The sequence below is a fragment of the Tamandua tetradactyla genome, chromosome 26 (genome assembly GCF_023851605.1).
Source record: "Tamandua tetradactyla isolate mTamTet1 chromosome 26, mTamTet1.pri, whole genome shotgun sequence".
Taxonomy (NCBI): domain Eukaryota; kingdom Metazoa; phylum Chordata; class Mammalia; order Pilosa; family Myrmecophagidae; genus Tamandua; species Tamandua tetradactyla.
The window spans coordinates 3,108,555-3,117,445 of record NC_135352.1 but is presented as its reverse complement, the minus strand read 5'-3'; the positions used below and the strand labels follow the sequence as shown (position 1 = coordinate 3,117,445).

Here is an 8,891-nt window from a genome sequence, read left to right as displayed (position 1 = left end):
TTCTGCAGGGCCTCTGAAGTCTTCCCAGTAAAATGAAAAAGGTAACTACTAAGAGGGCTAAACCTGACAAAGGGCCTTTCTCAATTACAGGAGGATATGTTGCCCTGTGTTTAGCCTTTGCCTATAGATCCTGAGACTTCAGCAATGGTACCCTCATTGGTTCCTCCTGTATCAAAGTGGGGTGCCCCTTGGGGCCAAACACTTGACATAGAAAAAGAGTCAGTATATCTGGCCAACAGCAAGTGTATTTATGTACACAATGAAACTCTCTGGAAGACCACAAACTTTCACATGACCTCAAATACCCTATTTGTAAAAGATGGCTGTATGGAATCTACACAGTTGGCTGATCTGGAAGTGGTGCAGTAAACCTCCAGGGTGCTGTGAGCTGCTGAATGCCCAAGTTCCAAATCTTCCATGATTCTTCAGTTGTGTCCCAAAGGTTGTCCAGGTGATCAGACCAATGGAAACTAATTTTCTCATACAATAAAAGCCCAAGTGGGTGACTCCACAATTCAAAAATCTCACAGCCTCACCCATTTCAAAATGGGCTTAAATCAGCACAACAGAGTACCCTGATCATAAACTACCCAAAATTCATTCATTCACAGCATATCCAGTGGGTCCCTGGCAGATTGCCAAGTCAAGCACCTCAAATTTCCCATAAAAGTTGGTGGTCTGGCCTCTGAGGCTCCATTGGCTTGTTGAAATAGACACCCTAAATTGGATTTCTTCTAGACCCATCACTATGCAAAGGAGTTACTACTGGTTGTGACTTGTGTTCCAAAACCAAAAACTGGAATTATATATATAGGAGTCATTTTTCCACACAGTATGGCTAAAGATTTCCAGCACTTAGTTTCATTTTTTATTGGTGTTTTTATAATAGCCACTATCCTCAATGCCTTACATCCTGGCTTAAGAATCCTAGCTCTGGCACTTAATATGTCAGTCATGCAAACCTCTACAATCCTCCAAATGTGTGTTGCTGAGGACTGTTATATGTATCAAAATTTGTGTGTACTGCCTCAGAATGTATCCTGAGAATTCATTCTAACTAAACTAAGACATTTGCCTCAATGCTGACCTTTGGCCTACTTAAAAGGTAACTTTTCTCTTTACCTGCTGTCACTGGGTTGTATGGCTGTGGAGGCCCAGGTTATTCTCAAAATTCAGCTCTACTCATAACCCATGACCATGGCCAAGGTAGGCATTGTTGCTGGAGGTGTGATGGATGTGAACATGACTTTACAAGAGGTGCTGAGGACTGCCCTCATCCATGATGACTTTGTACATGGAATCTGTGAGGCTACCAAAGCCTTAGACAAGCACTAAGCCCATCTTTCTGTGCTCACATTCAACTGTGATGAACCTATGAATGGCAAGTTGATGGGGGCCCTTTGTGCTGAGCACCAACTCAACCTAATTAAGGTTGACAAAAAACTAAGGGATGGGCAAGCCTGTGTAAAATTGACAGGGAAGAGAAACCCTATAAAGTGGTTGACTGCAATTATGTCATTATTAAGAACTATGGAGAAGAATCTCAGGCCAAAGATATCATCAAAGAATATTTCAAATGCAAGAAATGAGCAAATAAATAACTTGGCTCTCAAAAAAGAAAAGAAGTTGCTTTCCAGCTCTGGGGTATAAACTCCCTCAGTGCTCAGATTTGGATCTGTGCCCACAATTCATACCACCAACAGACTTCAACCAATATCCGTAGCTGGTACCAAATGATAAGCTAACCATCCCCTACTACCCTCATATTCCCAGTCCATTTCTCACAGTATACATTTGCCTTAAACCAAACAATACTTGACCCCCACAAGAAATCTCACCTCCACCCATGAACCACAATAAAGGGAGAAGTCTATAGGAACCTCTGGCTTTTCCTGTGTGATCCCCACTTGCTGTGTGAGCCACCAGAGGTATTTTTTTTCTGTTTTCCATGAATTGCTGAATTTTCTGTTTTCCATGAGTTACTCTTACACTCCTTTCTTTCTAGGACCTGTGAGTACTAAACTATCTTTTCTCATGAATCATAGTTTCCCATAGTCCACCATCTGGACTCACATTTACCATCCAACTTAACCAATTTTGATCAAATGTAAGTGACTATTTCCATATTAAATCAAGCAACACCATAGGTGTAGCCAAGGGGCCTCCCTTGATCTTAGGGTCAAATCAAGGAAGATAGAGAGAACAATAATTCCACAAAAGACAACCTTCACTATGAATAGTTATTTGTAACTTAAAATCCTTCCCCAATTTTTCTGCAAATGTAAAATTCTCAGAGTCCTCATATAGTTTTTGGTACTCTATTTCAAGTCTTCCTGATGTTGGAGCAAGTAAGGATAGAACAGTTAAATTTGGAGCAACACTTGGAAGCATTCAAAATAAAAGGCATTATCACAAGACTTTATATAACTCCAAAGTAATTGTCTTCAAAAAATCTATGTGGAGTTTGTTTTCTCTGTACCTACAAGAAGTGAATTTCATCCCCAGAGTGTCAGAATACTACCTTAAAATACTTTCACTGAAAAGAAGAAAGACAGAATCAAAGCTAGAGTGTAGGGAAAGACAAAGACACATGGACAGAATTGGCAAGGCATAGGGAGAGATTTTACAGTCTGACCAGTTTGCAAATTTCTCAGGCCTATCTAAGTCTGTGATATTATTAAATAAATTTTATTTACAAACATTGTTTAATCAAGCAAAAACTACATTTCCATTTTCTCCATCCCTTGGTTACCTTTAATCTACTTTCCATCTTTACAACTTTGCTATTTATAGATATTTCATTTAAGTTATATATTTGTCTTTATGTGCCTTGCTTATTCTACTCAGCATAAATAATTTCAAATTTTATCCATGTGGCAGCATATCTCAGAACTTTATTCATTCTTATAAACAAATAATATCGCATGCATGTATTAGTGAACACTTGACTTGTTTCTACTTTTTAGCTATTCTGAATAATGCTGCTATATGTATGTTGCACAACTGTATATTTGTGACCCTGTTTTGCTTTGGGTGTATACTTAGGGTTGGAATTGACAGTTTATATGGTAATTCCATATTTAACTTCATGAGTAATTGTCATATGTCTTTCCACAATGACTACACCATTGTATATTGTTACCAACAATGAGCTGGAGTTTCTGTTTCTCCATGTCCTATCCTATACTTATCATTTTTGTTTGTTTCAATAATAGTCATCCTTGTGGATGACTCATTGCAGCTTAGATTTGCAGTATTCTAATGGTAATGAGGCTAAGTCTTTTTTCATATATCTGATGGCCATGTATATATACTCTCTGAAAACCTGTCTGTTCAAATACTTTGTCCATTTTTAAAACTAGGTTTTTATATTTGTTGTGAATTCACCTCTTTTCAGTATTTCTCAGATCTTCTTGTTCAATTTGTTGTGGTTACATGTTAATGATTTCTCATTGTGCTGCAAGCATTGGTGTGGTTTTTCTTTAAAAATTTTCTTACACTTTCATATCCATTTATATTCAAATATTCCTTAAATGTCTCCCATGCTTTATGTGCTGTTACATTCTTGAAATGTGTCTATTGTAATTTCCAAGCTAGAAACTAAGATAAAAATTATGGTATGAGTTTTACAGGGTAAGTATATACTGTTCTTGGGTTCTTATTACAAGGTGCACTAATATATCTAGTTAAGGAAGCTAATGTCTGACAGACTAATTGAACTGAGCCAGAAGAATGGAGAGAGAGAACAGAAGTCCATACTGGGATTGGACTTTGAAAGCAGGTACTTTCTGGCAGGAGAAACCTCTGTGCATTAACATTGACCCATTTGAGTGGATTTGTACACCCATGTATTCCTCAACCTCTAGATAATATAGAAGTCACAAAAAAGAGGATACATCACACTACATAACAAAAGACCATATTTTACTTTTAATATTAGACAGAAAAATGCACATACTTGATATTATGGACACTTTATAAAATAATACATTTAGTGTATATCATGAAAGTAAAGTGAAGTTAAAGATAGTGAAATATAACTGCTTTTCAAGAAGATATAAACTTCCTCAAATCCCCCAGAGCTTGGTCAGGTTTAATCTTTGCTCCTCATCAATTGGGTTAATAGGAAATGAAATGTCTGAGAGATGAAGAAAAGGAGCCTAGGAAGAACCTTATTGATGAAACATTTGACAAATTTATTGAAGATCACTTGCCCAACTCCTAATCTAGAATTCCCTTACTCAGTCCTGAGGTCTGTGAACAGTTAGGAAATAATGGAGACTTGGAGAAGAGACTGAAATGGCTGTCCACTTTATACAGAGAGGTGGAAATTTACACTCAGAGTCCAGTAACAGATTTCTCCCCTTTATTCAGGATTACTGAAACCAAATTCCAAAGTCCTATAAAACAATTCCAAGATTTTGCATCATCCACCTGCAAGTAATGGTTGCCAGAATTAAAGGTCTGAACTCCACAAGAAGGAACATAGTTTAAACTTGCTGGATGTTTGGGCATACCTCAGCTAAGACAAAACCACAAAGATCTTATGACTTAAACAGAGGCATGTGACAAATGTTTGTCCTATGATTCAGGATAATATACACTGCAGTTAAAATAAGCTATTTGATAAGAATACAATTTAAACTTCTTAACGACAATTGCAGTGGAGTACAGATAAAAGTTCAAAAATCCAACATCTGAAAAAACAATGTTTTGTTTATTGGGACTTTTGCCCATTTCTAGCTACAAATCATTGACAACTGCTCACAAAATTCCAGAACATATGACAGTCAGCTTTCCTTAGGCAGTACAAGCTGACTTCAGCACAATAATTTATCACAAGTCAAATGCTTTATACAGAGTGCATCAGTGAAAATATGGAGGCTGAGCAGCAAATGTGTCTTGCCAATTTGTAAAATAAGCAAATTTCTAATCACATAACTTGATGAAAGGAAATTGCAAGAGTAAATACCATAGAAGTATGTTACAGCCAAATTCTGGCTTATTACTTTCCCTGGCCCATTGAAATTAAGTAGCTCATTATTGCCCTTAGCCCCCTAAATCTTCTAATTAAATATTTGTCATGAAAACACATATTTAATATATATCTATAATTAACTATATTTAAAACATCATAATTATTTTTATTTTCAGACCACAGTTGTGACTACTTTGCCTAAGATATGGAGGCTACCATCCTTAAGAAACATAGGTAAAAGGAACTGAAAATTCATATGGGGCATTTTTTAGGACAATTTTTTCCCTAAGAATTTTCTGACTTTGGTGTCATTAAATCAGAATCCTCCTCAGCCCATGCCAAGTTTGCATCTCCTCTGCCCCCCAGGTTTATTCTCCATTCCACCTCCAGTGTGCAGTGAATCATTTAGTCAGGTTTTATCCTACTTGTAACTGTTGCTTACAAACAATTTCATGTAATTTTTTTCACATTGCTATTCAATACAGTCCTTGATCATTCAATCTTTCAGTATTTTAAAGAACACCACTAAGAGACTTCTAAGGGTCCACTACAGAAAAATAACGACAGTTAACTAACAATTATACATATACTGAATGAATATGCCCATTTATGTGCTACATTGAAAAAGTAACCATTTATCACTGCACCCTTCTAGTGCAACTTTACTACAGTGCATTTATTTTTCTCACTGAAAAGCAAACACGAACTTCAGATGTATTATTGATTCTTTTTTTGGCTGCATTTCAGATGTCTTTATTTCTGAATATTAGATAACACATAGTTATAAACTTAGTTAGAAAGGTCTCCATCCTTACCTGCTTCCCAGATGTCTGAAATAGAGCACTGAGAGAGATCACTCATGGGGAATACAATCCTGTAGAAAATATTTCATCTGTTGCTCCATGCACTACCACTTACATCAGACCCAGTCAATCCCTTCTGATTTCTCAATGTTGGCCCATTCACCAAGCTTTGGTTCATAAATTGGGACAAGTCATTGTCACTGACTTAATCCTGCAAAGAAAAAGATCATTAACTGCCCTACAGGTGTCATCAACAATCCACCAACAATGTTTCATTAGGTTCTTTGTGATTAGATTTTCTGGGGTGAATTGAGTGCATAAACTGAGGAATACTACTAATACCACTATTGTTTATAATCTGAATATCAGTGCTTAACACCTCACATCTAGTAAAATGCATATCTTGATCATCACTTTGAAGATGATCATTTGTTTCTTTTTTGTACACTTCTATATCTCATTGTCAGGCTACAGTAAAAACCAATTTATGAGAGAAACTTATTTAATGCAAGTTCATTAGGAAGTCAATACTGAATCATCAAAATGATTTTATTGTTTTCCTTTGACATTCCCATAGCAACATATGTAGATTCCTGTTTAAGGAATTAATGTTTTCTAATAATGCTTCATTAACTATTTCCCTTTGAAAATCTTAATACATTTGAAAATATGTGTGTGGTTTAGATTATTTCTTCAGTTGTATATGTAGAATTCATATTTAAAATTAAGGAATGATAAATCCAAACACTTGATTTAGGAGTTTATGTTCTTGATATGGTCAAACTCCATTTCTAGCATACTTTTCAGCACTGCCTTACTCACATTCCATGTCATCATCAAAAGGAACTGCCTGTAGATCCAGAGCTAAATCTGTTGGTGAAAGTGAAACATTCCTTCAGCAGCAACCTCTGAATTAGGAACTCAGGTTTCTTGTGGAAAAACTGAAGCTGAAAGTGGAAATGTATATATAGTTATTATGATCCTGTCCATTCTTTGCTCTCCCTCCTGAGTCTCTCTTTCTTACCTCAATCTCCTTGCACCTTTGTAATTTTCTCTGAAAATTTACCAGAGCTATTTCAGGATTACATGTTCCCAAGTGTACTAGAAATGGATGACTTAATGATCTGTTTAATCTGCAGCTGAGCAATATACAGACATTTGATAAAAGTGAACATTTACTTCCTACTACTGTTTAGAAGTTCTATATTTGAATTTCCCTCAATAGTAACACACTATCCTTCAGAGTCTTATGCTGAGAAGGACAGCAATATGTGGGTACACTGCAACTACCTATGTCCCTCTCTCTCTTCACTCACCCTTAAGGCGCAGAGTTTATCCAGAAGTTTGATTCTATCAATGTGTTGTATAGGCCTAGTCCTTATGGATGAAAAGGAAAAGAAATTTACAAAAAGCTGCATGGGAGAGGTTCATACTTTTCTGAGCTTTCCCAAACCCAGTGACTGGATAGCAAGAATTGAACAGTTTCTGAAGAACTCTAAAATAATCTTTTCTTACAGAATTTGTGAGATATATTAAAATGGTGAGTTTAGCCTTCAGTGCACAATGAGTGACAATGAAAATAATGGAAGAGACAAGCTTTTTCTAATAAATTTTAGACAAAATTTACTTGATTATTTTAAGTTGATGAATATGGATGTGCGTTTGTTGTATTGGATATTATTTCTTTTCCTTTTTTTATCAGAATTCAATGCCCCCTCTCAAAACTCCCACTACAGCTCATTGCTGAAAGTCAACTACCCATGATATTAGATTTCAACATCATAAACATATTGAGGTACATGGATTAGCATTAATAGGCAGGAGGCAAGGGAGGCAAAACCCTCTAAGAATCAGGAAGTTGAAGCAGCCAGAGAAGAAAGGTAAGAAACATTCCCTAAGAGCAGTTATATCTCACTCCATCATTGTGGAGGTCCAATGGAATATTAGAAAAAGGACTGAGGGAACACTTCATTTAACTGTGTCTTTATTTACAAAGTATGATGAAATCTTTAGAATCAGAAAAATGAACTGTATGCTCCTCCTGAAAGAGTGAGTCAATGTAGTTGGACTTGCTGATGCTGTGTACCCAGAGCTCAGTACAGGGCCATCAATGGATTTATAGAGCCACTACTGTGTTGAATTTCAGCCCGTTGGTGGGACCATACAGTAACCTTCATGGTGGTATCCCACTGGCATCTTTCCCTCTTTATTAAGCTTTCTTCTAGCAGAGGAGAGCAGCCTGGGAAGAAGCATGTATGACCTATTTGCTCCATGATACTTTGTAAAAACTAAATGAAAGATGAAGACAGGAAAATGTGGTGCAGGTGATAAAAGTATGTTGACAATGAGCAAAAGGAATGACTCAGAGAAAGTGCTCCTTGAGATCTGGAACAGTTCTATGACACAATATAGTACAGTCAGTGAATCATACAAACTTTGTCTTAAATAACAGTATGCCAATTTCAAATTAAGTGCAATTAAGTATGATGATAGTGTTACAGGTGTTTTTTTATTAATATTTTCCTTCAAAGTTACTTAATAATTGAATTTGTTACAATGTGCAATTTAATTGGTATAAGAGAAAGAAAAATCCATGAATAAAGTTAAAATGACTATGTGCAGAAAACAAAAAATTTGAAGAACAAAATAAGGCATTTTGGTGGTAGACTGGACTGTATATAGAACTCCAGGGTAGACTTGAACCTAAAGGATTAACTTAGCAGACAGAGGAAGATTAGGCTTGGATAAAGGCAGGCATAAAAGGCAAAAAAATTCTCAGTCAGGAAACTTTTCAAAAAACATACTAATATATTTTTAAGTATAAATGTGATTTGCTTCATTAACTAGTATATCATAAAGTATCTGGTGATGTCATCACCATATCTCTGGTCTAAGATGCTTTCTTTCCTCCTGGGGGAGAGTGGTAAGTTATGTTGCTAAGAACAAGCCATGTAAACAAATTTCTCCTGCTATTTATGTACCATGAAGTGCAACCAGTCATAATTTGGCAATATATTCCTTCCTTTTTAAAACTATATTTGAAGAAATATTATCAATTATGCTGTGGTATTTCCTTCTTCTGTATCCATACAGGTAGCCCTTGAGTATGA

The 8,891-nt window shown here is 36.1% G+C and overlaps 1 pseudogene; it reads left to right on the top strand.

Moving 5' to 3' along the window:
- The first annotated feature begins 1,197 nt into the window (after positions 1-1,197).
- Positions 1,198-1,589, top strand: LOC143669858 (small ribosomal subunit protein eS12 pseudogene; annotated as a pseudogene).
- The last annotated feature ends 7,302 nt before the right edge of the window (positions 1,590-8,891 follow it).